This window comes from Bubalus kerabau, chromosome 1, assembly GCF_029407905.1.
Source record: "Bubalus kerabau isolate K-KA32 ecotype Philippines breed swamp buffalo chromosome 1, PCC_UOA_SB_1v2, whole genome shotgun sequence".
Taxonomy (NCBI): domain Eukaryota; kingdom Metazoa; phylum Chordata; class Mammalia; order Artiodactyla; family Bovidae; genus Bubalus; species Bubalus kerabau.
Genome location: NC_073624.1, coordinates 55762945 through 55790651, shown reverse-complemented (window position 1 = coordinate 55790651; position 27707 = coordinate 55762945). Strand labels below are relative to the sequence as shown.

The 27707-nt window shown below is 40.7% G+C and overlaps 1 long non-coding RNA gene across 2 annotated transcripts; it reads left to right on the top strand.

The window, feature by feature from the left end:
- Nucleotides 1-869: 869 nt before the first annotated feature.
- On the top strand, nt 870-26557 carry LOC129648694 (uncharacterized). 2 transcript variants are annotated; one of them, XR_008712840.1, is made up of 5 exons: nt 870-1080; nt 2797-3243; nt 11912-12112; nt 18235-18499; nt 24631-26557. It is a non-coding gene; the product is annotated as an uncharacterized LOC129648694 (long non-coding RNA). The 2 variants fall into 2 exon arrangements; XR_008712839.1 differs by lacking the exon at nt 18235-18499.
- Nucleotides 26558-27707: the final 1150 nt, after the last annotated feature.

Here is a 27707-nt window from a genome sequence, read left to right as displayed (position 1 = left end):
CCCTTTCCTACACAACCACAGCAAAAAGTGGACGACAGGTAAAGGAAATGAGTGAGAAGACATTTGTTTTCTAATGGCCTCTTAAGTGTGGTTGCTGAATTTAACAAACAGAACCCCAGATGCCCAGTTACATTTAAATTTTAGAGAAACTATGATTTTTTTTAAGTATGTCCCGTGCAGTATTTGGGATATATTAAAAAAAAAAAACCAAACCTGTTATTTATCTGAGATTCAGATTTAACTCATGTCCCATGTTTTATCTGGCAATCCTACTCATAACTTGTCCTGTTAAACCCAGACACGCTTCACTTGCATATTCAACATATAAGAATGGTTTTCACTCACATAAGGAAATGTCCTCATTCCCACTTTTCCCAAAGCAAAGGTGACTTATTGTCTATCTCTAATTTCTCTGCATGGAACATGTGTCCATAACATAGTTGTTTTCTTTAGAACTCTACAGATAGAAAATGACATCACAATTACTACTGGTACCTGGCATCCAGCTCCATATCTAGATGGTAGGGAGTTAGGAGTGTCGCTGTTTGTGGGAAATCAGACGATACGAGTTTGCTTGGCCTGAAGGGGTGCCACATTGCTCAGCTCGTGTCGCCATGTGGGAATACATTTTCAGTATTTTTTGAGAGTTCATTTTTTTTCCTCCCAAAAGAAATACCAGATTGGTTGATCTAACATGAAAACTCCAGAATTTTAAACATCAACAATTTAGGCAAGTCGTCACTTTGTTCAGCTGGTAATGAAAACAAAACTAAAACACGAACACATGCACATGCACATGCGCATGCACATGCGCACACACAGGCACTTACACGCACCCGCGCACGCAACAAGCGCATGCGCACACACGCTTCTTGGCCCTTCCGGTGTCCCGCGTGCGCGCATGCTTCTTAGTCTCTTTCGGGTGTTCGGCCTGCTGTCGCTGCAGCCTTTCACGTTTATCGTGGTGTCTGAGAGTGGGGAGGGAACCGATCATCTCTGAAAGAGGCAGTTTTGAAGAGATTCTGATGGCAGTGGCTCCACTTCTCTGTTGGATAGAAACACAGGTGCCGCGGCAGCGAGGTAATCTTCCTGAGTTTTCTCGTTTGCTGACCCTCAGTTAAGGCAGGCGGAGAATCTTGCTTCTCAGGACTCAGGCAGGTGTGTGACAGGGAAGAAAAGAATGCAAACAACGACCTTTTCCTGGCTTTTGTTTTCAAAATTCTGTGCCCTTGAGGAAATTTTCTAAGGCTGTAGTTTATAGCAAGTTTGAGCAGAGGGGGAACGGCCCTGAGGAAATAGTAAGGCGTGAGATTCTCCCAGACTAAAAGAAAAACAGTTCTCAGACTGGAGGAAGGGGCAGAGGCTTGTGGTTTCTGTAAGTAGGCGCTTTCTCGCCATCACTCCCTGGCAGTGCTCCAAGGAAGTGGCCTGATCCCAGAGGGGACAGCGGCTGAGGAGGCCAAGAGTAAACACCGAGCTCTCTGGATCCCACGACCTGAGGGGACCATCTGAACAGAGAAAAGACAAGTCAGGACTAACCGATCTCCTCAGTGATTGGTGAATAAAGGGGCTTCCCTGTGTCAGAGTGCTCCTTAATGACCTGGAAGCCACCTAGTGCCGGTTGTGAGAGGAGACCCCAAAATGACCATGATGAGTACACCAAATGCATAGTGTAATGGAGACTCAGAACTGAGACTAGTGGATTTTGAAACACAAAAGAAGAGGCACAAAAGAATAGGAATATTCACCTGAGAGTATATAGATGGAGGTTCCTACCTGCTCTCCCTTAATACTTCCCGTACACATGTTGTTGTTGTTTAGTGGCTAAGTCATGTCCGACTCGTTGTGACCCATGGACTGCAATACTCAGGCTTCCCTGTCCTTGACTATCTCCTGGAGTTTGCTCAGGTTCTTGTCCATTTAGTCGGTGATGCTATCTAACCATCTCATCTGCTGCCAGCCTCTTCTCCTTTTACCTTCAGTTTTTTCCAGTATCAGCCTTTTCCATGTATATGCATGTATAGAATGCGAATAATATTTGTACCTACTCCTGTGGCAGCAACTCAGAGATTTATTAGTTAGACATTTATTCTCTTTTGGCATATTGGGTACACTTAGTTATGGTTGGGCTTTTTCATAGACTGAAAGATAAACATAGATGCTCTTGAATTACTTGGTATAATAAATGTTTGTGCTTTTGTCCAGAAAATCCTAAGTAGCCACACTAGGCAACTCACCTAGATTACTACTTGCTAAATGCCTGACCTCCTATTGCATATTTTCCCAAACCCCTAGGTAGTGTTGGCTGTTTTTAGTAGATACTTATTGCCTAGCACTCACAATTAATCTTCGTAACAAAGGAAACTATGATACACTAATATCAGTAATTACTATAATGTGATGGTAATAACAAATATTATTTTACAAGTGAGGAAACTAAGGCACAAGAGATTAAATAACTCATACATAGTTACATAGTTTATAAGGATTTGATTATTTTCTGTCTTCCCCTAAATGGTGTGCACGCATGGGATACTGTGAAGGCTTTGTCACTGAGGCCAAGATGGCTCACTGTTTTTCCAGGCCCATTCTTGCCTTTTCCACAGTGATAGGCTCATAGCCAGGCACATGGCTGACCAGCTGTCTTCATTGTCCAGCCTCCTTTGTAGTGACATGTGGCCAGCCTCCCTTGTAGTTACATGTGGCCACATGATGAAGTTTCTACAAAGAGAATGCAGGCACAATTGATGGATATCACTTTTATTCCTGCTTCCTGTTCCTGAAACTGTGTCCCAGTGTCCACCATTGCAGAGGATGGATGCCAAAGCCACGGTGGACAGCAGAAAATGAGGGAAGAAATCAGAGTCTCCAGACAACCAAGTGGAGTAGAGCCTAAACCTTACCTCGAATTGTTACAAGAGAAAGGAATTCACTTCAGTTTTCTTCAAACCACTGGATTTTTTTTTTCAGTCCTCCTTGTTACAGTAGCCTAGCCTCACTCTGACTCACCAGCTGCCTTTCTGGACTCTGGCGCCAAGCAGGGGCTTAACATCTGTCGGGTAACCGGCTGAGTCTGTTGAGTGACCAATGTGAGCAAACCTCCTCCTCTCTAGTCTGTGCTAAGAACTCCTTGAGAGTTGGAAATGTGTCTTCCACTTGTTTTCTTCTACACCAAGCACAACATTGAACGTACAGTAGCTGACCAAAGAAGGAATGAAGAAATGATGGAGAGAGACTTAATGGGTATGTATATGTTCTCAATAGTCCATTTCTTGTGCCAGCTGCGGAAATACTTTTCAAAGAGTTACAATGTATCCTTATAGGAAAAACAGTTCTACCTGAAGTTCATGTATGAGGTACCTATATGTAGATTGTCAAGTCAAAGTAATTGGAGAAAGGCAGAGCAATGTGCTGTGCTTAATAGACATGGAGTTGGGGAATCTAGGTTCTAGTTCTGTGTTTATGTCTGTGAACTTGGACAGATCAGCTAGTTCTCCAGACACGTGTTTGCCTGTTATGTTAGCTGAAACAGATGAAAAGACTTCTTCTTGGAGTTTTCTTCCTTTCTAAAAGTCCATGATTCTATATATGCTAGACTTTTTATTTTCTGCAGTGTCTCGACTCATGCTCCTTAGGTGCCAGTTCCTCTTAAAGATTGTTCTGTGGTTCATAGGAATGATTATTTTCATTTTTTCATTGCCACATGTGAAGCCTTACTCCATCTAGCCCAGACACTGCTATGCATGTCAAGTGCATTTAATGTTCAGTTCAGTCGCTCAGTTGTGTCCGACTCTTTGCGACCCCATGAATTGCAGCATGCCAGGCCTCCCTGTCCATCATCAACTCCCAGAGTTCACTCAGACTCACGTCCATTGAGTCAGTGATGCCATCTCATCCTCTGTCGTCCCCTTCTTCTCCTGCCCCCAATGCCTCCCAGCATCAGAGTCTTTTCCAGTGAGTCAGCTCTTCGCATGAGGTGGCCAAAGTACTGGAGTTACAGCTTTAGCATCATTCCTTCCAAAGAAATCCCAGGGCTGATCTCCTTCAGAAAGGACTGGTTGGATCTCCTTGCAGTCCAAGGGGCTCTCAAGAGTCTTTTCCAACACCACAGTTCAAAAGCATCAATTCTTCGGTGCTCAGCTTTCTTCACAGTCCAACTCTCACATCCATACATGACCACTGGAAAAACCATAGCCTTGACTAGATAGACCTTTGTTGGCAAAGTAATGTCTCTGCTTTTCAATATGCTATCTAGGTTGGTCATAACTTTTCTTCCAAGGAGTAACCCTATATAATGAAGCATTGCTATCCCATTAAATAGTGAGCAAATATGAGTTAAATATTTTCCTAATGTCCCATAACTAGTGAGTGCTGGTATAGGTACCAAATCCAAACCCATTTTTCAGTCACTCATTCATCCATCCATTTATTCAGCAGCTGTGTATTCAATATCTATATGTTAATATGAGTCACTGTTTGAACTGGTAGAATTCAACAGTGAACAAGATATACATGGTCCTGCCCTCCTGAAGCTTAAATACTAGATTCTTAGCTGGAGGTGGTGCAGACAATGAACAATTGAAGGCATAAATAACGAAATTTCATGTAGTACTAAATTATATGAAGGAAATAAAATGCATCAATATGATAAGGGTGTGAGAAAACCAGAGTAGAAATGAATTTTAATAGGAGAACCAGAGTTCTATTTTAGGGACATTAACTTTGACTCTTTAACATGACTATGATGTCTAAGAGAAGGCATTCCTATTGCTATTATTGGTAACAATTGCTATCATTATTGAGTATCCATCATGTTCTTAAAGCTGGTATATATTCCTTAAATACATCAAATTATTTAATCTTCAAAAAAATCCTAGGAGGCATTATCCCCATTTGAAGGGAAAAATGAGGAAAGAGGCTCTATAAATTCTCAAAGTTTTGAAGCACAAAGGTAGCGGAGTAAGGATTTGAACTCAGGTACTCTGGTTCTGTGGGTCCCATGCTTCCTTCTTTGTTACATTATCTCTCTGGCTAGAGAACTGTTAGGTAGGTGAGTGAAAAGTCCACAGACAAAGCCAGGACAGGAAGAGTCATCACCCTGTCTATTAAGACCACAGGACAAGACCCAGTGACCACAGGACAAGACCCAGGACAAGACAGGAAGGCAAAGAGAGCTTGGCCTGAGTCTTGAGTCATGCCAGGATTATGAGGCCAGAAGGACAGCCCAGGAGATGGTGTAGAGAGATAGCCTGGGAGAAAGTGGGGTGAATAGCAGCCCAGAGATACTTCAAGCAAGGAAGTTGGTCCTTATGTGTGGACTAGTGCTGAAATGTCAAATGACAGGGAGATGACCACGTGGAGGATGGGGTGAACTTGATGGAATTGACCTCAGTCTGAGGGGACAGAGACTCACTGGGGTTCTGGAGAGAATGTGAGGTGAGGAAGTGGGGTATATGTGTAAATAACTGTCAGTAACTCTTTAGAGAGTCATGCTGTGGAGAAGATTTACAAAACAGATGAAAAGAGGAGGATGTGTGGCCCAGAGAGGCACATTTGTGCTTACATATATTCCTACCTACTCACAGGCGTGTTACAGATGGTGTCACCAGAGCATGTTTGGTTTATCCAATTCCAAAATCAATGCTCACCATCTCCATGCCACACTATCCCCACAATTACGTTAAGTAGGAAGTGAGTAAGTGGGCTTATAACTTTGAAATGGACTCCAGATGTGATCAAAAAGCAACAGAGCTATAAAGTTACTTCACTTATGTAAAAAAGCAGTCCTCAGGGCTGTCAGTTTCTTCATCTCTTCACCTCACTTACTTATCACATAGACACAGAGGAATTCAGGGAGGGGCCAGGGCCTCCAGTGCATTGGAGTCAGTTTATCTCTAGGATGTTTGTTTTTGAACCAAGTCTTCAGCTTCAGCCTTCTCTTAGCTGTGTGACATCTGTACTTGGGTAGTTTGGAAAGCCAAGAAGTTGCCTCATTATTTGAGAACTGGATTCTGTGTATGCACAGTCAAGCCCTAGTCAAAATAGAAATAAGGCTGTGTTTATGTACACATGGACATTAGACTGTTCATTCAGTCATTTATCCAGCAAACATTTGTCGAGTGTCCACTCTCTGATAATCCTTGATAAAAAAACAAAGAAGACACAACCCCTGCCCTAAGGACCCCTCAAGAGTGGACTTGGGAAGAAAGTTGGAGATGTTACAAAGTTGTGAGTGGATGCAATTTATGTGGTGTGTGTGTGTGTGTGTTGTCTGAATGTACCTAATGAGGAAGGGAGGTTTGAGTAGGGTCCTAAATGGTGATTACAGATACACCTGGCATAGGACACAGCATCAGCAGAGGCACTCAGTTGCATCAGAAACTGAGACTGGAAAATATAGGTTGCCTCAGATCATTCATTCATTCATTCATTCATTTCCCCATTCACTTAACAATGATTTCTGAGGGCCTAATAGGTACTAAGGATCTGCGTTTGTTGTTAAGGACACAGTGGGGAGGGAAAATGCACACAATCCCTGTCTGTATGGAGCGTTCAGTCCAAAAGGTAAAGGCTGTTGGCTGCTATGCTAAGTTAGGACTTTGAATTTTTAAGAACTGTAGTAAGATGATCAGATCTGTGTGTTGAAAAGACACGCTAATAATCATATGGTCTTGAGAAAATAGAAGTGGTACAGGGATAGTACTTGTGAGGCTGGTGCAGTGGGCTCAGAAGGGAATGAGGAGGAGGGAAATTGGGGTACCATCACTGAACATGCTGGCATTCTGCCATTTTTGATTATTTTATTCATTCATCTTGGAAATATTTTTTGATAGACAGCTAAGTGTAGCAGTTAAGAGCATGGGCTTTGGAGCTGGATCTTGGCTTTGCCGTCGATTGTCTGGGCGAACTTGGAAAGGGATTCCATCTCTGTGTCCATATCTTCTCATCTTTAAAGCTGATATAGTAACAAGCTGGCTTGCTTTGTGTGCCCTCAAATTCATGTCCAGCCAGAACCTAAGAATCTAACCTTGTTTGGAAATAGGGTTTTTGCAGATGTACCTGATTAAATTAGTGAAAAGTGAAAGTGTTAGTCACTCAGTCATGTCTAACTCTTTGGGACCCCATGGGCTGTAGCCCACCAGGTTCCTCTGTCCAGCCGGGCTCCTCTGTCCAGGGGATTCTCCAGACAAGAATTCTGGAGTGGGTAGCTATTTCCTTCTCTAGGGAATCTTCCTGACTCAGGGATTGAACCAGGGTCTCCTGCATTGGCAGGCAGATTCTTTACTGTCTGAGCCACCAGGAAATTGGTTAAATTAAGGGAATCGTGTGAGCTTTAGTCCCATGACTGGTGTCCTTACCAGAAAACAAACACTGTGGGTGTGGGGAGGCAGAGGGGGTACCATGTGACAATAGAAGAAGAGACTAGAGTGATACAGCTGCAAGCTAAGTACACCAGGAATTGCCAGCAACCATGAGATGCTGGAAGAGGCAAGGAAGGATTATCCTTTACAGATTTCAGAAGGAGCATGACTCAGTTGTTGATCTTTTGTGACTCTCTCTGACTGTCTGACTCTTTTTTGACCCCATGGATTGTAGCCCACCAGGCTCCTCTGTCCATGGGATTTCCTAGGCAAGAATACTGGAGTGCGTGCTATTTCCTTCTCCAGGGGATCTTCCTGACCCAGGAGTTGAAGCTACATGTCCTGCATTGGCAGGCGGATTCTTTACACCTGAGCCACCAGGGAAACCCTCTGTTGACACATTAATTTTGGGTTTTTCAGCTTATAGTCTAGCCTCTGGACTTCAGAACTGTGAAAGAATAAATTACTGTCACTTTAAGCCAGCCAGTTTGTGGTAATTTATTATTGAAACCCTAGGGAACGGTGCATAGGTGATAGTGAAGATTAAATTCATTAGAACATGTTAAGTGCTTAGAGCAGTGGCTGTCCTATAGTGTGTGCTCAATAAAATACAGTATTAGGTGCTTGACACCTTTCTGTTGCAGACATCTGGCTGGGCTTGCTGGAACAGGAAAATATCCCATTGGAAAAATTGTTGATAATTATGTGTGAAAAGTGCTTGGATGGGTGAAAGTGATGTTGGGCAGTACCCTTGTTAAGCAGAACTTTTTAGAGAGATGGCTCGTTTCACTGGGCATCACATGCTTCTGAAATTAGCCTCAATATTGTCTGTCATTTACTCAACACACTTCTGTCCCCTCTCTGGCGCAAAGGTTCCTATTTCTCTACTGTATCTCCTACTTCTCGTGAGTTTGAGCAGGCTCCAAGAGTTGGTGAGGGACAAGGAAAGCCTGGTATGCTGCAATCCATGGGGTCACAGAGAGTCAGACACAACTTAGCGCCTGAACAGCAGTCTCCTGCTTCATGTAGGAAAGCAACAGCATGAGTTTGTTCGGGCTGCCACAACAAAGTAGCACTGCCTGGGTGGCTTAAACAACAGACATTTATTTTCTCACTATTCTGGACGCTAGAAGTTCAATATCAAGATGTTGGCAGGTTTGGTTTCTCCTGAGCCCTCTCTCCTCAACTTGAAGATGGTCGCCTTTTCACTGTGGCCTTTTGTGCACACATCCTTGGTATTTCGTTTTTTTGTCTCCACATTTCTTCTTCTTAGAAGCACCCAAGTCAGTTTGAATTGTTGCTGTTGAGTTGCTGAGTTGTGTCTGACTCTTTGCAACCGCATGGACTGCAGGACGCCAGGCTTCCCTCTCCTTCACCATTTCCTGGAGTTTGCTCAGACTCATGTCCATTGAGTCAGTGATGCTATCTAACCACCTCATCCTCTGCTGCTCCCTTCTCCTTCGCCTTCAATCTTGAATTATGGCCTACTTTAAAATGGTTGGGTTTCTGTGGTGGCTCAGACAGTAAAGAATCCACTTGGATTTCAGGAGACCCACCCAGGTTTGATCCCTGGGTCCTGGAGAGGGGAATGAAAACCCTCTCCACTATTCTTGCCCAGAGAATTCCATAGACAGAGGAGCCTGGCAGGCTGCAGTCCATGGGGTCATAGAGTTGGACACCACTAAACAACTAACACTTAACTTTTCACTTGAAATGGTAGGTACCTCACTGTAACTTAATTGCATCTGTACAGGCCCTGTCTTCAAGTTCAGTCACACTCTGAGGTACTGGGGGTTGCTGCTGCTGCTGCTGCTAAGTCGCTTCAGTCGTGTCTGACTCTGTGCGACCCCACAGATGGCAGCCCACCAGGCTCCCCCGTCGCTGGAATTCTGCAGGCAAGAACACTGGAGTGGGTTGCCATCGCCTTTTCTGACTGGAGGTTAAGACTTCAACATATGAATTTTGAAGGGGTATAATTCTGTTAACAGTAGCAGCCTAGGACAGGTCAAGTTCTAAGGCTCAGTCATTGGTTGGAAACTGTTTGCTCATCTTCTGAAGCTCTTGTGGCCCAGGAAGCCTTGGGGCAAAGATGTCAAATCCTCTTCGTGGATTGGCAGGAAGTGGGATGTGAGCCTGAGGGCCTGGTGTGGTTTCTGGGGTGGTGGGAGTTGGGGAAATGCCCGGGGGCTGTGTGTGAGAGATGGGACCCTGAGCAGACCCCTTGTTGTAACTGCCTGTTTCTTTGTCTGCATGCCCTCTAGACTGTTAGCTTTTAGAGGGTGAGGACCATTTCTATCTTGTGTGTGTGTATTTAGTTGCTCAGTCATGTCTCACCTTTGTGACCCTATGGACTGTAGCCCGCCAGACTTCTCTGTCCATGGCATTTTCCCAGGCAAGAATACTGGAGTGGGTTGCAATTTCCTTCTCCAGGGGATCTTCCAGACCCAGGGATCAAACCGGCATCTCTTGCATATCTTGCAGATTCTTTAATTCTGAGCCACCAGGGAAGCCATTTCTATCTTACTTGTCTTCAAATTCCCTATTGCCTGGCACATAGCTGGCATATTTGTGAAATGAATGATTCACTTTTGCAGCCTTTTCCTTGTGTGAAAGTTAGTTTCCATGTATTGAAAGTAAACTCTTTTTGCATCTAGAAACTTTCAGCATCCCCCAATACTGACCTTAAAGAGGTCCTGTCTTATTTTTCCTCTTTGGAAATTCTGATGCCCATAGATGTAGTTGGTGCCATTTATGGAAGTTTACTATGCCCTGGCACATGCTAAGAACTTCACAAATCTCTTGTTTAATCCTTTTGGCAACCCTGTGAGTTACTCCATTCATGTTATAAGTGAAATATTCATCACTCAGAGAGGTGTGCTCCATGTCCCATGTTACTCAGCTGATTCAGGTGACTGATATGTTGGGTTTGAAACCCAGGTATTTTGGCTTTAAAGCTCAGGTCCTTAACCTGAGCTTAATCTTCAACTAAGATTAAGATATATCTGCCTCAGATACAGAATTTCCATCTCAAAGTGGATAATGCTTGTAGTTCTTCAGAATGGATTTCGAAAGAGACACAGGCCTCCAAGGATTTAGGTCATGTGACTTTGGAAAACTACATTTCATTCATGAATGAGTCAAGAAAGGAGATATCAATACATTGCTCAATCATATAATAGTAACACTTTTATAAAAACCTTTGCTTGGTAGAAATGAAATCTCCAAATTGCATCAAGCTTCATCTTCCCTTTCTTTCAGCATTTGGTGCAGTGTGGGGGTTGGACAGAGTGTTTAGGTCCACACTGAGATGAAAATTTACAGAAGAAGTGTCAACCAGACTTGAGCTACAAGATTCTTTCCTTTCCTCTTCTTTTCTTTTTCCTCTTATTCAACGAGTTTGACTTACTGTCTTGGTACTGTGCAGCCACAGCCCTGGTGATCCCCTCTGATGAGCTGGGCATTCTTCAAGATCTAAACACAGTGGGGTGACTTAAGGACAGAGGTTCAGCTTTGCTTCTGACTCTCCTCGGTTTTGTGGGTTTAAGTTAATGTTATTTGAAAGTTTTTGTGTGTGTGTGGTTGAATATATACTATAACTTGTTCTTTTGTGACAACAAGATTTATACTGGCGGTGTCTCTCATACCACTGGAAACTGGAAGGAAATCTACCATGTGAACCTCCGACAGTTTTAAAAAGACAGCAGCCATTATTCGGTGGTGATGGCTTCAGGCTGCCTTCAAGCCTCATTACAGGCTTGTTCTGCATCCTGGCTCCCTGGCAAGGTCAGCGAGCAAATGGTCTCTCGGGTATTTAATACATCATGTATGCATGTAGACCAATTCCCTGCCTTCTCCTTAGTGAAGATTTCCTCAGTGAGTAAGATGTCAGGGGTGAAAAAAGGAGCTGATGGAATTGTATTAAATACCAGTTTACTTCCCAAGTTTCTGATTTTTTTTTTTTTTCACTTAGGATATCTTGGCCTGAAAGGCGAGGGAATTTGAACAAAGTATAGAAGCTGGCACTGCATTTTGTATATCATTTTGGCTCCAGGGAGCTGCTCCTGGTAAAAATGAGCCTGTGAGATGTAGCTGTTTTATGCAAGGGCTAACAATGCTGGCCTTTTATAAATCATAAATCCTCTTAACCTCAAACAGTTTGGAGCCACCAACTGTAATCTATAAGGTTTCAATTCACAGGGGTTTCATTTCTTCTCAGTGCCTTTCAAGCCATTAGGCAAATATTTATATGAAGTTCTCAGCTATTAGGGGATTTAACGTAATTTTGTATGGAATAGAAATTTCTTGTCGATACCTCCTCGGTTAAACGGTTCAATATAAACTGTATGCTTTTCCTTTTGTTAAATACTTTCCATAATTGTTGACAGCCATTTGATTTAGTCTCTTTTAGTACAATTTGTGATAAACAAACCTTAGCCGTCGTCGTTTTTTGGATGGAGAGAATGGTGCGGTAGGCAAATTATCATTACATAATTCTTATGTTGGTGGTGTTTTTTTGCATCATGTCTGTTTCTTTTCTTGAAAATAAATAGGAATCAGAGACAACAATTATTTGATACTCTGCGGCAATTAGGATCCTTTGGCCTAAACAGTAATAACCGTAGCCAACTTTGTCTATGCGAAGAAAAGAAATTTACTAGAGGATACAGAAGGACACAAGGTACTCACAGAATCAGAAAGAAGTCTGGGATATTGGACTCTGAGGAGCAGAGGAATCTGAACAAGTCTGTGGGGTGAGTTGTAAGAACCACTGAAGGGATTCATCATGCCACTGCTTAATGAGACGACCAGTGAGCACAAGCTGTTTATTTCCTGTCTGTGTCCTGTTGCTATCATTCTGATCAGTTTCACAGTAGTAGATCCTGGGAGGCAAGATCTGATCAGCTTGGTCACATGCTTCATCCTTGTCTAGGGCAAGGTGGCACCTGTGTTTTTGGGACACCCCAAATCTCCAATTATCCATATAATGGAATCTTTGTGAAAGGAAAGAGGACACTGTTAGAAAGGAGAACTGGATGCTGGGCAGCCAAAAGCAATACCCATTTCTTGCTTAAAATCACACTTAGAGAAATAAGCAAAAAAAAAAAAAAAAAAAAAAATTCCACTCTCTTTTCCAACCTAATGCAGGAATCCCAAGGGATTCAGTGAAGTCTCTGCAAACTAATTTTATGTCACTGAGCAGAATCTGATCATCTTAGATTCGATTCAGTGAAACAGTTGTGAAATCCTTTTGGCTTCAAAGTACAGAGAATCCTGGGAACAATACCCTTGATTCAATTCCACACTGTAAGTTGGGCAGTTTGAAAGACTGTCCTGAGTTTTTCTCCAAGTCTTAAGGAAAATTAATGACGGAGACCTGAGCTACATGCTTTTATATAGTTGCTTATTATGAGCTATTTAACTTTTACAGCTTTATTAAATGTTTTATGGAAAGGTTTATTTCATGCTTTAGTACAGCTTTGTAGGATGGCCATGTTTGGCCAAGAAGCTGAACAGATGAGCAAAAATGTTTTACAAATATCACTGGTGAGTGGTTTCTGGGTAAAATCGTGTTTCCTTTGGATATTTTGTGGAGCTGGGGTGGGAATGGTTCTATTTAATGAAGCACAGTAGAGCTGGGTGATTATGAAAGGAGATGGGTAGAGAGCAAAAAGGAAGAGCATACCCGCATTCTACTTTTTCAGATGTAAAAACTAACAACAACAAAAAAATTATAGAGATCCACTTTGGCTGAAAGTGAATTTATGAGTTAGGAGCTGATATTAAATGTGCTTTGTAAAACTAAAACTAATATTTTATAATGTATTGATTTCACCTTTAAAATAAACCTATGAGTTGGGTAAAAATAGTAGCTGTCACTACTAGTGTTAGAAGCCTTGTTCTAAGCACAGTATGTGCCATATCTCATTTAATCCTTATAATAAGATGCTGTATGTGTGGTAGTTGCTCAGTCATGTCTAACTCTTTGCTACCCCATGGACTGTAGCCCACTAGGCTCCTCTGTCCTTGGAATTCTCCAGGTAAGAACACTGAAGTGGGTTACCATTCCCTTCCCCAGGGGGCTCTTCCCAACCCAGGGATGGAACCAGGGTTCCATCCTGAATCACAGGCAGATTCTTTACCATCTGAGCCACCAGGGAAGCCCACTAGGTGAAAACAGATAGCAACCCCATTTTACATTTTGTGGATGGGGAAACTTAGGCTTACATAAGTTTTCCAAACATTGTGACTCCAAGTCTAATTTATTTTACTCTCTCATAAGGACCTCACTGCCTGGTGGTATGATGTGTAGACCATTCAAGTTACTAATATCAATTGATCTTTGAAACATCCTTTTCTTACATTTCTGTGGGCAACATAAGACATACACTGGCTGTTTGTTACCAGAGTTTGCCTTGTGAATACTCCTTCTGCTCTCCCCTAACTTCAGGTTTCTAAGCACTTGCGTCTCCAGATTCTTGGATCCCATTTGTTATCTTTGCTGAGAAATCTGAGATTATTTTTTCAAAACTTAAATGGATAAGTTCAGTCTCTCTTTTTTCCCTAGCTATTTGAAAATCAAAGCCTCATGCAAAGACTTCTGAAATCGTTGACTCCTTTTGTACTAAGAATCCAATATTTGTTTTTTCCTCCCATTTAAAAATACGTTGCAATGAGGAGTACAGTCGAAATGCCATATATGGGTGAAAGCACCCATATATTCTCTTAGACAACTTGGCTTTGTATAACATCTCATGTGTTTGAGTGTACACTCACTCTATTATTAATTGAGACCTACTGTGTGTCAGAGACTGTGGGTAAGTACTTTATATATGTTGTCACACTTTAATTTTCACTGTAACACTCAGTGGTATTACCATCTCATTTTTACATGTGAGGAAACTGAAGCCCATAGGATTTAAGAGGTAGATCTGAGCTTTAAATTGAGGTCTGCTTCCAATGTTCAGTGGTTTCTACTCCAGGTAGACTTTTTCTCAGGTGAAGAAGAACCCTAAAGATGTCCAAACTAAGCTTGCAAGGGACATTTTCTGAAGTATGGTGATATCTGAGTCAGGGAGATATTTGTGAATGGGTGCCCTTGATTGGACTGTTTTCTGGCCTTTGACTTTATTAATAAAGAGAGTCTCCTCATCTTACATTCCGACTTGCTGGCCTGGTCTCCCTACTGCAAGGTCTAAAGTCCTCCCTTCTGCCTTGCCTGAGGAGCAGTCTCAGTCCCTAGAGTGAAGTTCAGAGAATTCACCATGCACATTCAGGACCTGACAGCTGACAGGACTCTTGATCATTGTGAAACCTGGCATTTGTGTGTGAGTAAAAGTGTATGTGTGTATTCGGTTGAAGGGGTGTGGGATAGGAAATGAACAGGAGAGACCTCCAGAGGGATATGGATGTGTCTTAAGTGTCCACATGTGCCTTCCTGTTAGGGAAAGTAAGTACAATAAAAAGGTGTGTGTGTGTGTGTGTGTGTGTGTGTGTGTGTGTCTAAATATAAAGTTTGTGTGTACATGGGATGATTATGCAAAGTCATATGTGTATTTATTTGTTGTCTGTGTGCATAAGTATAGAAGCATTGGAAAAGACTCATTGGAAAAGACCCTGATGCTGGGAAAGATTGAGGGCAGGAGGAGAAGGGGACGACAGAGGATGAAATGGTTGGATGGCATCACTGACTCAATGGACATGGGTTTGGGTGGACTCCAGGAGTTAGTGATGAACAGGGAGGCCTGGCATGCTGCAGTTCATAGGGTTGCAAAGAGTAGGACATGACTGAGCAACTGAACTGAAAAGATAACTAACTGTTTGAATTCTCCCTGTTGTTGTTCAATTACTCAGTCATGTCTGACTCTTTGCCACCCCATGGACTATAGAATGCCAAGTTTCCTTGTCCTTCATCATCTCCTGGAGCTTGCCCAAACTCATGTCCATTGAGTCGATGATGCCATCCAACCATCTTGTCCTCTATAATCCCCTTCTCCTCTTGCCTTCAATCTTTCCCAGCATCAGGGTCTTTTCTAATGAGTCGGCTCTTTGCATCAGCTGGCCAAAGTATTGGAGCATCAGTCCTTCCAATGAATATTCAGGACTGATTTCCTTTAGGATTGATTGGTTTGATCTCCTAGCAGTCCAAGGAACTCTCAAGAGTCTTCTCCAACATCAAAGTTCAAAAGCATCAATTCTTTGGTGCTCAGCCCCCATTATGGTCCAACTCTCACATCTATACATGACTACTGGAAAAAGCATAACTTTGACTATGCAGACCTTTGTTGGCAAAGTAATGTCTCTGCTTTTTAATATGCTGTCTAGGTTTGTCATGGCTTTTCTTCCAAGGAGCAAGTGTCTTTTAATTTCATGGCTGCAGTCACCATCTGCAGTGATTTTGGAGCCTGAGAAAATAAAGTCTTTCACTGTTTCCATTGTTTCTCCATCTATTTACTATGAAGTGATGGGAGCAGATGCCATGATCGTATAGGACTTCCTATTCAAGTAGAAATGCATCTTATACTCAACATTAAGGTGCTGTAGATTGAGCATCATATGGAGTATTACAGGTCTGTTTTGGATACTCCCCTGAGGAATTAGGACAAAAGGGACAGCATCATAGGGTGATACTGCCATTGAGACAAGTCTAGAGCTGTCTAGACATGAGCTAATTGTATCTATTTATCTTTCCTGATTTCTCAAGAGTGGCTTATCTCTCTGATAACTGTTGAGCCTTTTAATTGCTGTTAAGATACTGGTTAACAAGGGAAATGGCTGGAGCACAGAATCAGGAAGCAGGTCTCTCACTGACTAATTTTGAAAAAAAAAAAAAAAAACAAGGAAAATCACCTAGACTCCTTGGACTTCAGACTTCTTGTCAGCTAAACAAGCATAAGGGCATCTGTCCCACCTACTTTCAGGGCTGTTTTATGAAACAAATGAAAGGATGTGAAACCCTCTGAATAGCACATATAGTGTAAACCAAATAAATTGTTACCAATAATGTTGTTGTCCAGGAACCAAGGATTTGAATGTATTTGTTTCATGGGTTTCTTTGCTAACTGATAAAGTGAAATGAGTACCTGATTTAAACACAGAAGGTGAAGATTTGAGCTTGAGTATTACGTTCATGACCTTTTGGCATTCCATAAATGCTTGATGAACAGATCTATTAGTGTCTAGATATTAAGCTTGATGATATAAAGACAAATGTACTTAGATTGGTAAAACATGTACGTAGATTGGTAAAAAATGTACTTAGATCACTAAAATTGGTAATCATTTTACTTCTTGAGCCTTAAAAGTGTCTGTAAAGTAGGTTTATGATACTCTGACTCACAAAATTGTGTTAAGAATTACATGGGATATGAAAGCACCTTGTAAACTTTAAAATGTTATACAAAAGAAGAGGGTATTTATTAGTATTTCCCTCATGGGCTACTGGAAAAATCCATTTTCTCTTGTTGCATGTGACAAAGAGAAGGCTGAAAAGCTTTGCCAGTACACACACATTTAATTACCTCTCTGTCTCCAAGCACATAATTTATAGCTGACTGGTATTCATGGATCCAGATGTATTATTGTGAGTTAGGATTAAGAGGCTGTTTAACTCCTCAGGCTTCCTGAAAATTAGTTGATCATGTTATACCAAACAGTTAGCTAGTGGATTAATTAATATTTAAATAATGACTTTTAGTTCTTTTACTAATCTAAGTACATTTGTCTTTATATCATCAAGCTTAATATCTAGACACTAATAGATTTATTCATCAAGCATTTATGGAATTCTTAACTTGGTTCCTAGTAGAAGCTAGATTTGTTGTTGTTTAGTCACTCAGTCATGTCCACCTGTTTTACCCCATAGACTGTAACCCACCAGACCCCTCTGTCCATGAGATTTCCCAGTCAAGAATACTGGAGTGGGTTGTGGTTTCCTTCTCCAGGGGATCTTCCTGACCCAGGGATTGAACCCAGGTCTCCTGCACTGCAGGCAGATTCTTTACAAAGATGAAAAGTACATGGTCCCTGTCTCCACAGAGCTCCCAGTCTAGTAGAAAACAGACAAGTGAAAAATAAAAAAGGAATTCCACCTTTTAGGTGCATTAATAGAGGCATAGATACAGGTGCTTGGGGGAAGAGAGGATGGGAATCGGACGTTGGAGATTTTGGTGGACCTGCGGCTACCAGGCCAGGTGAGATTTTATCATGCAGACAGAAGGAGGAGGGGGAAATGATTTGAGGGAGAGGGAACGACACAGGTCATGCAGACATGGTAGTGTGAGAGTACACGCATACAGTGGAACTGCAGGTATATTGGCATGACCCATCAGGTGTCTATGAGGATATAGTTAAAGCTTCTGTCCTAAGACTGGGAGAAGCAGGGGCCAATTTATTAAGGTCTTGGACTTCCAAACTCAGAAACTTGAATTCTCTCTGCGTTCAGAGACATGTTAAAGTATAGTCAGCAGGCAGGTAGATGACATGGTCAAATTGGCATTTTAGAAAGAGTCAAATTAAAACCTTTACTGAACATCTACTGTATACTATATGAAGCTCTGACAAAGTAAAGATAAAAATAACTTAAGGATTCTGATCTTCTGGAACTGTGCATGTTGGGGAGTATAAATGTTTCTGCCCTTGACTAGTTTAGGGAATAAGTGGGGAAGGCACTAGGGTGGATAAATTCATCTCTCAAAGACCAGAAGAAAGCCAAATAGACAATGATGTTTGGGCAAGAACTTGTTCATGTCAATTCATGCTCCCTCCCGTAATATTTTGATAAGGGGGTTCCCTTCCACACCTTCATGAATAGACACAAATGCAAAACACATGTCCTCTATTAGCAAACACTGGCTGTAGATTTGTCTCTTTTCAGGTGAAGAAAAGAGAAACTTCTGAAGAGTATGAAACTATATAAAAGAGAAATCCTCCAGGCCTATGAAAATTTATTATAGAAAAAAGGGAACATGCTTTGAGGATTGGAAGATACAGATCATTATCTTCAAAAATTATTTTTAATGGTAACCAGAATAATTTTTAATAAGATGCAAATTAACACTGGCTTTTTAAAGATAAGAGCAAAGAATCATGAGAAGAGAACATTCTGAAATCAAAATATAATAAGATGAAAGATGAAGACAGTAAGTTGAGCAGAAAAAGGAACTGGGTAACATGAGGATGATGAAACAATTCAGTTAATTTACCTGCCTGTTCCTCCTCAGAGTGGGCTCTCCTGCACTCTCCATTCTCAGAATGAAGAAAGAGCATAGCATTTACCCCCACTCACAGCTGATTGGACTAAGAATGGACACATGGTCCAAACTTGGCCAATCAGTTTCTTTCTCCTAGAAAATTGGAATAGAGATCCGGGAGTGCTATGCAGGCTCAGATGATGCTGAGAGAGGGTAGGAAGAACTGCCTTGGGGGCCATTTTCTTTCCTGTTCACAAATAGAGCTCTAGACTGAACAGAGGAATGAATTAAGAAGATGAACAAAGGAAAGCAGAGACTGGAGACCACAGAGTCTGGAGAGAGATAGACACAGAGAGAAAGTAGCTATCTTGGTCCCTGACAACTTTCCAGTTCCTCATTCCAGTTTCCCATGAGGCCTCACTAGACTTCCTGACTTTGGGTTCTATGAATTGCACTTGTATTATTTTAAAAACATTCCACTTTTGGCTTACCCCAATTTGAATAGAATACTATTATTTGCAACCAAATGGTCCTTGACCAAAAAAGAAGGATTGTAAGAATACGAAAAACAAACCAAAACAAAAAACCCAGTTCTAGTGTAGACTTCTGTTTTGAAAGTCAGCTGGAGAAGAGCTTCTACTGCAGAATTTCTTGATTTCCCACAAAGATACATATAAATTAAAGGATTTAGAAACAACTCAGAATAACATTGAGAATCTAGGCTGGTAGTCAGTGTAATTCCAGAATCAAGAGGGTTGATTTAAATACTTACTTGGCTTACCCTCTGAAAAGACATTTGTCTCTATGGGCTATTCCCTCTTCCTTGAAATGGTGTCTTCCTTTGACTCCCATGATTATATGCTTCTGATAGTTTTTATATCTCTCTAGCAATGTCTTCGGATAAGGCAATGGCACCCCACTCCAGTACTCTTGCCTGGAGAGTCCCATGGACGGAGGAGCCTGGTGGGCTGCAGTCCATGGGGTCGCTGAGAGTCAGACACGACTGAGTGACTTCACTTTCACTTTTCACTTTCATGCATTGGAGAAGGAAATGGCAACCCACTCCAGTGTTCTTGCCTGGAGAATCCCAGGAGTGGTGGAGCCTGGTGGGCTGCCGTCTATGGGGTCGCACAGAGTCGGACACGACTGAAGCGACTTAGCAGCAGCAGCAATGTCTTTTTCCATTTTCCCTGTTCCTCCTTCTATACTTGACACTTTAGTAGTTTTTTTTTTTTTAAGGATTATTCCTGGGCCTTCTCTCTTAGTCTATTGGTCCCACTCATGACCCTGGTTTCTGTTATTACCCTTATACTGATGATTCTAAAATCTATACACTTACCCGTAGCTCTAAAGAATACAAACATCTTCCTACTAGAAATTTTTACCTGGATATAAGAATACTGCCATGTATGTTACCCAGGTCATCCTCTTTCCAGCCAAATCTGCCCCTCCTTCAATAAATACTACCTTAAGTATCTCCATCTGAATCATCCACATTAGAAAAATTTGGGACTTATCCTAAAGTATTGCCTCTCCCTTTCTCTTAGTGATTTCCTAAGATGATTGGGGGAAAAAAAAAACTAGGATCCCCACTGACATTTGATTTAGTGCCAGAACCTTTAAGCTTCACCTTTCTCCCATGTTCCTCACCTCTGGTGCAATTCCCATAGGTTGGCACTCTTCTCCTATTCAACACACACTTCCTGGTAAAATGAAAAGTCTGCATGTGGTATGTGTGTGTATGTGTGTGGCAGAGGAAGCAGATGCTGAAATAAAGAACTCCTATAACAACAGATGATGGACATTGAGATTTAAATAAATATGAGTTCAGAATATCAAAAGCAAGGTGATGAGTATAGGGGAAGAGATGTGTTACGTGAAATTGTGATAGAACCTAGGGATTGGACAGGAATGAAGCTCACTGACTTAATCTCGCTACAGCTTCACCTTCTCTCTCATACCCACACACTGTATAGATGCAAAGGAGGTTTTTCCATTAGATGACAGAGCATAAGCCCAAGACAAACCATATACTCTGTCTGAAAACACCTTTCCATTTTCAAGAATGAATAAAGGAGTGGGAGACCAATATGGAGTTTTATGAAAAAGGATTGTTGTTGTTCACCTTTTTTTTGCATAGTTCTTCTATATGTTCTTGCCATCTCTTCTCAATCTCTTCTGCTTCTGTTAGGTCCTTACCATTTCTGTCCTTTATCATGTTCATCCTTGCATGAAATGTTTCCTTGATATCTCCAATTTTCTTGAAGAAATCTCTACATTTTCTCATTCTATTATTTTTCCTTATTTCTTTGCATTGTTCATTTAAGAATGCCTTCTTGCCTTTCCTTGCTATTCTCTGGAACTTTACATTCAGTTGCATTATCTTTCCCTTTCTCTCTTGCCTTTTTCTTCTCTTTTTCCTCAGCTATTTATAAAGCCTCCTCAGACGACTGTTTTGCCTTCTTACATTTCTTTTTCTTTGGGATGGTTTTGGTCACGGCTTCCATCCATAGCTCTTCAGGCGCTCTATCTACCAGGCCCAATCCCTTGAATCCATTTGTCACCTCTACTGTATAATCATAAGGAATTTGATTTAGGTTGTACCTGAATGGCCTAGTAGTTTTCCCTACTTTCTTCAATTTAAGCCTGAATTCTGCAATAAGGAGCTATGAGTCACAGTCAGCTCCAGGTCTTATTTTTGTTGACTATATAGAACTTCTTCTTCTTTGCCTGTGAAGAACATAATCAGTCTGATTTTGATATTAACCTTGTGGTGATGTCCATGTGTAGCTTTGTCTCTTGTGTTGTTGGAAAAGGGTGCTTGCTATGACCAGTGTGTTCTCTTGACAAAACTCTATTAGCCTTTGCCCTGCTTCATTTTGTACATCGAGGCCAAAGTTTCATTCAGTTATCTTTTGACTTCCTACTTTTGCATTTCAATCCCCTGTGATGAAAAGGACATCTATTTTTTGGTGTTAGTCCTAGAAAGTCCTGTAGGTCTTCATAGAACCATTCAACTTCAGCTTCTTCAGCATCAGTGTTTGGGGCATAGACTTGGATTACTGTGATATTGAATGCCTTGGAAATGAACAGAGATCGTTCTGTCCTTTTTGAGATTGCACCCACGTACTGCATTTGAGCTCTTTTGTTGAGTATGAGGGCTACTCCATTTCTTCTAAGGGATTCTTGCCCATAATAGTAGATACAGTGGTCACCTGAATTAAATTTGCCCATTCCTGTCTATTTTAGTTCACTGACTCCTAAAATGTGGATGTTCAATCTTGCCATCTCCTTCTTGGCCACATTCAATTTAACTTGATTCATAGACCTAACATTCCAAGTAACTATGCAATATTATTCTTGATGGCTTCAGACTTTACTTTTACTATCAAACACATCCACAACTGAGTGTCATTTCCACTTTGGCCCAGGTGCTTCATTCTTTCTGGAACTATTAGTAATTGCCCTCCACTCTTCCACAGAAGCATATTGGACACCTTCCAACCTGAGGGGGCAGTACTTATCTTCTGGTGTCATATCTTCTTGCCTTTTTATACTGTTGACAGAGTTCTTGGTGGCGAGAATACTGGAGTGGGTTGCCATTTCCTCCTCCAGTGGACCACGTTTTGTCAGAACTCTTCACTATGACCCATTTGTCTTGGGTGGCCCTGCATGGCATGGCTCATTTTCATTGAGTTATGCAAGCCCCTTTACTGTGGTCCATGAAGGGAATGAAAAAGAATACTGAAGAATAAAGGTAAGGGACAAGTATCAAAAGACTCAAAGGAAGATCCTATTTCAGAAAAATGATCTATAGGCAAAGATAGTATAGGCAAAACTGCTAGAAAAAAAATATAACTGAAAGTACAGTGTTTCAAGAAATGCATTCATCTTTCATAGACGTGTCTAAAGGCTGAGTGTTAAAGGACAGGAAAGGAATGCTCAGGGCTGCAGTTTCCTTCTGTCCTGTTACTCTGCATACATTCAGAGCAATGAGAGTGTGGTTCAGAACAGCGCTAGTTTGGGGACTGCTTATCACCAGTCAGCAGTGAAACAAGTACAGAAGTAGTGAGTGTTTCTCTTATCTCATTGTGTACTAATAACAATTTAGAGGAAAGCTACTCATCTTATTGCTGACAGGTAACAAAGTTTTCAGACTGTAGCTGCATATATACCACACTTTAGGTGACACTGCCCTAGGGTGCTGTCCTCACTGTTATGCTTAAAACTGGCTAACTAGCACCATGCTGCATCTAAAGAGATACAATAAAATCCTTCTGGAAGAGCAGGCAGCAATTAAAATGTACCAAAGTGAAATTAATAGGATAAAGTGAAATATAACAGGATATGATAATAAAATTAAAAAGAGAATAGGACATGAAAAAGGAACTGATGAGATAAAGATTGAAACTACATTAACAAAAACCTTAAAATCTAAATTAGAGGGAGTAGAGAGCATAATCAATCTGTACAAAATCCAGTAAGTGATTTAAGAGTTAAATTTGAGCTCTTTTCCTAGAATGTAGGAATAAAGCTCAAAGGAATCTAAAAATTGAAAGAGAAGATGACAGACATGCAAACCAAAACCAGAGAGCCAAAAAAATAAAAATAAATTTTTCTCCTGAAAAAAAAGGAAAAAATCCACAAATAGAATCAAATTATAAATTAAAGGTGTAAGACAAAATAACCTTAATTGAGGTGAAGTGAGGCATGTTTAATGATTTAAAGGCTCACTTCTTTCCAGGAGAAAATCAGTGAAAAGGTAAGGTTTCTGGACTAGGAGGATAAAGAAAAATTCATTGACCATCCAGGCAGCAAAAGCAATAATGGAACAAATCTAAGCTTATTATTCTTCATAGAAATAAATTTTATATTTGAAAAATTTTGAGGGAAAATAAACTATTGACAAAGAATTTTATGACCAACCAACTTACCTTACTCTTTCATATGCTGCTGGTGGTTAGTCGCTCAGTTGTGTCCAACACTCTGTAGCCCCATGGACTATATTCCGCCAGGCTCCTCTGTCCATAGGATTTTCCAGGCAAGAATACTGAAGCAAGTTGATACTTCTTATTCCAGGGGATCTTCCTGACCCAGGGATCGAACCCACATCTCCTGTGTCTCCTGCATTGGCAGTCAGATTACTTACCACTACTGCCACCAAGCAATCTTTCATATGGGAAAGTACTAAAATGACTTTGAATTAATATGTTGTGTAAATACAGCCATGCTTATTAGATGTCAGGGCTTCCCCTGTGGTGTAGCCTGGCAGGCTACAGTCTGTGAGGTCACAGTCAGATGCAACTGAGTGACTGAGGATGCATGCATTAGATGTTAGGATAAGCAAGATGTGTGTGTGTGTGTGTGTGTGTGTGTACACACTGGGAAAATGGACTAACCATGCACCCTCTTGAATATTTATGTATGAAAATATTCTCTAAGCTACTGATGATGGCATCATGGATTCAATGGACATGAGTTTGAGCAAACTTCAGGAGATAGTGAAGGACAGGGTGGCCTGGCCTGCTGCAGTCCATGGGGTTGCAAAGAGTCTGACACTACTGAGCAACTGAACAATAAAACTACTGAAACATGAAGCAAAGCAAAATTATCAAGTCTGTTAAAGTAAATATATGAAAGTTTTGGGCATAGAAATTGAAGCCAGTGAAAGTAGAAAGCAGATAAGACCAAAATATTGTTAAATATAAATATGACTATAGTCAAGGTCAAATTCAAAGTCAATTTCAAATTTTTTTCAGAATTGAAAATATGAAATGACCAGTATTATTATGTTATAAATAACTTAGATTTGAAATGCAGGATTTTGTCAACAAAGACCATGAAATGGTCATGTTCTTTTTTGAAATGATGAAAGAATGGAAGAAAATTAGAGAATTAAAAAGACATTGGAAAATGCAAATGATATTTTCTCATTCCTAACTGAGATAAAAAAAAACTAGTGGTTACAAAATCATTTTGATAATCTTATAAGTATTAATTTATAGAATTAATAAAAGAAAACCAGAATAATACAGTATAAGATTGTATAGTTCATACATGTATGTTTTTTATGTACATAGGTATTTATGAAAAGAAAATTATCCAGTCCATCCTAAAGGAAATCAGTCCTGAATATTCACTGGAAGGACTGATGCTGAAGCTGAAACTCCAATACTTTGGCCACCTGATGTGAAGAACTGACTCATTTGGAAAGACCCTGATGCTGGGAAAGATTGAAGGCAGGAGGAGAAGGGGATGACAGAGGATGAGATGGCTGGATGGCATCACCGACTCAATGAACATGAGTTTGAGTTCTCTGGGAGTTGGCGATGGACAGGGGGGCCTGGTGTGCTGCAGTCCGTGGGGTCACAAAGAGTTGGACATGAATGAGCGACTGGACTGAACTGGCCAAGAAAATTGTGGATCATATATGCTAGCTTTAACTGAAAGCATCCATGGGCAAATTTGCTTTGTTAAAAGACAGCATGTCAAGCTAAATTTTATGAAGCTAATTATTTGTTTCTTGATAGGGAACATATGTAGCACATCTTTTAAATTGTAAAAGCAAAATTATAAGCAGTGGTAGATGTTATTACATAAGAAAGAAAACAAGGGAAAGCATTACATGTTACAAATAATTGTTTTTAACACACAAAAAATATATCTCATGAACCTTTTCTAGCCAGGTACTTACTATCATATTGAGCTAGATAAGGTGAATATAGAAATACAAATAAATTGAATGCATACACAGTGAAATCTTCTTGGCCTAAACCTAAAAAAAATGAAATAGAAGACATATTTAAATGTTAAAATAATACGATTGTATTTCAAAATGAGGGAAAACATTAATAGTTCACAGGCCAGTCTGTAGAAGAAAACAAGAGAGTGGAGGTGCCAGCACTAAATTACGACTGCTTTCTCAGTAAGAACCCAACTTACAAGCCACAGCCGGATGGACAACACTTAAACCTGGGGCACAGGGATAAGGGTTCCATTGCAGAGGTTGAACCCACAACTGGAAATCACCAAACAGATGAGAAACAACTGTACTTCAACAGGGAACGGCAAACCTAACAAATAGAAATACTATCATCTTAAGAAGTAGAGTTAGTAAACCAAAAAGAAAATAAATTCAAATAAACAAGATCTTTTAAAAGATATAGGGAGAAATCTTGAGATAAGAACAGGGCTTTTAAACAGGGACAGATGGAGAGATACCTGGGAGGAAGTGTGTGTGTGTGTGTGTATGTTGATGTGTGTTTGTGTATACACAAAATAATTTATTTGGTATAGTAAGTAATGTACTGGGTAAAACTGAAGCACAAGCCAACAAATTGAGATAAAAGCAAAATTTTATAAATTAGAAGAAATTCACAAATATCAAAAGTAGTTGATTAACAATCAAAAGCTACTTCTTTGAAAAGTGCTGTAAAATAAACAGTACTCTAGGGAAAAATCAAAGAAAGAAAATACAGATACACAGAATCTGAAATGAAAATAGAGACTTAAACAAAAATGCTTAAATTATTTTTAATTATGAAAATTTTATGGGCAACTTAGTACCAAGGAATTTGAAACCTAAATAAGTAGGGTGTTTTAGGGAAATATAAATTATCAAAATAAGCTTAATAAAATAGGTGAACAAACAAAAAAAGTATGAGAAATAGAAGCCAAAGATTTTTCTAAGAAAAGGCACCAGACCCAGATAACTTTATGGGTGGGTTCCAGCAAACCTTCAAGGAACAGATAATTCCCATCTTATGTAAACTGTTCCAAAAAATATTAAAAGGTAGGAAACCATCCAACATATTTCGTAAGGCTAGCTTAATAGTGATATCAAAACCAGGCTATGTTCGTAAGTGTGATTTGGTGTATACTTTTTGTTGTTTTTGTGTTCATTCATAGGTAGTTTAGAGTTTTGTTTTTTGCTAATGTGAATGGAAACTTTCGTCCTATTACTTGTCCTAATTGGTTATCACTGCTTCAAATAAAATTCCATTTAAAATAATTCTGAAATCAACACAACCTAATGGAGTTTGGTGAGAAGGGACTTTGTCCTTGAAAGAAGACAGTGAAGTCGCTCAGTCGTGTCTGACTCTTTGCGACCCCGTGGACTGTAGCCCACCAGGCTCCTCCATCCATGGGATTCTCCAGGCAAGAATCCTGGAGTGGGGTGCCATTTCCTTCTCCAGGGGATCTTCCCTACCCAGGGATCGAACTTAGGTCTCCTGCATTGCAGGCAGACGCTTTAACGTCTGAGCCACCAGGGAAGCCCATTGTCCTTAAAGGGACTTATTTGTCCTTGAAGGGACTTTTTTAATTTCATGTATGATTTCAAGAATTCTCTCATAACTTCAGGTTTATAGTAATTTATATAGTGCAGACATACTGATTTATGAATATCTTATTTGGAAAGGAAAAAAAGGATGAGAAGACAGCCTCTAAGGTCCAAACCATCATACATCAAAATTCCCTTTCATCTTCCTACATTTTACAGATACCTCTGTATATAAGCTATTGAGAACTATACAGATGTTAGCCATTATGAGAATAGTTACGCTACTATGACAGGGTTGGGAAACAATTCTCTCTCTCATCTCAGGGAAATGTTTTCTCATTATAGTTCCTTCTGTTTACTAATGTTTTCTGGGGGCATTGCTGGAAAGACAGCAAATATTCAAGTTGTCACATTTACTGCTTCTGAGTTAGTGGGAGATTGAAGTGGCTGTAGCTGGGGGCACACACATTCTCTGAGCTCCAACCACCTTTTGTTGCCATTTATTGACATCCACTTTCCTATGGGGGTTTCCCAGATGTCCCAGTGGTAAAGATGCCACTTGCCCATGCAGGAGACGTAGGTGTGATCCCTGGGTCAGGAAGATCCCCTGGAGAAGGAAATGGCAACCCACTCCAGTATTCTTGCCTGGGGAGTCCCACGGACAGGAGGAGCCTGGTTACAGTCCATGGGGTCACAAAAAAAGTCAGATGTGACTTAGCGACTGAACAGCCAAACTTTGCTATAGACTCAGTGCTATAAGTGGTGATGGAGACTGCATACACTTGGAATAAAAAAGAGTATGTAGCACCACTCCTCAGAGAAGGCAGTGGTACCCCACTCCAGTACTCTTGCCTGGAAAATCCCATGGATGGAGGA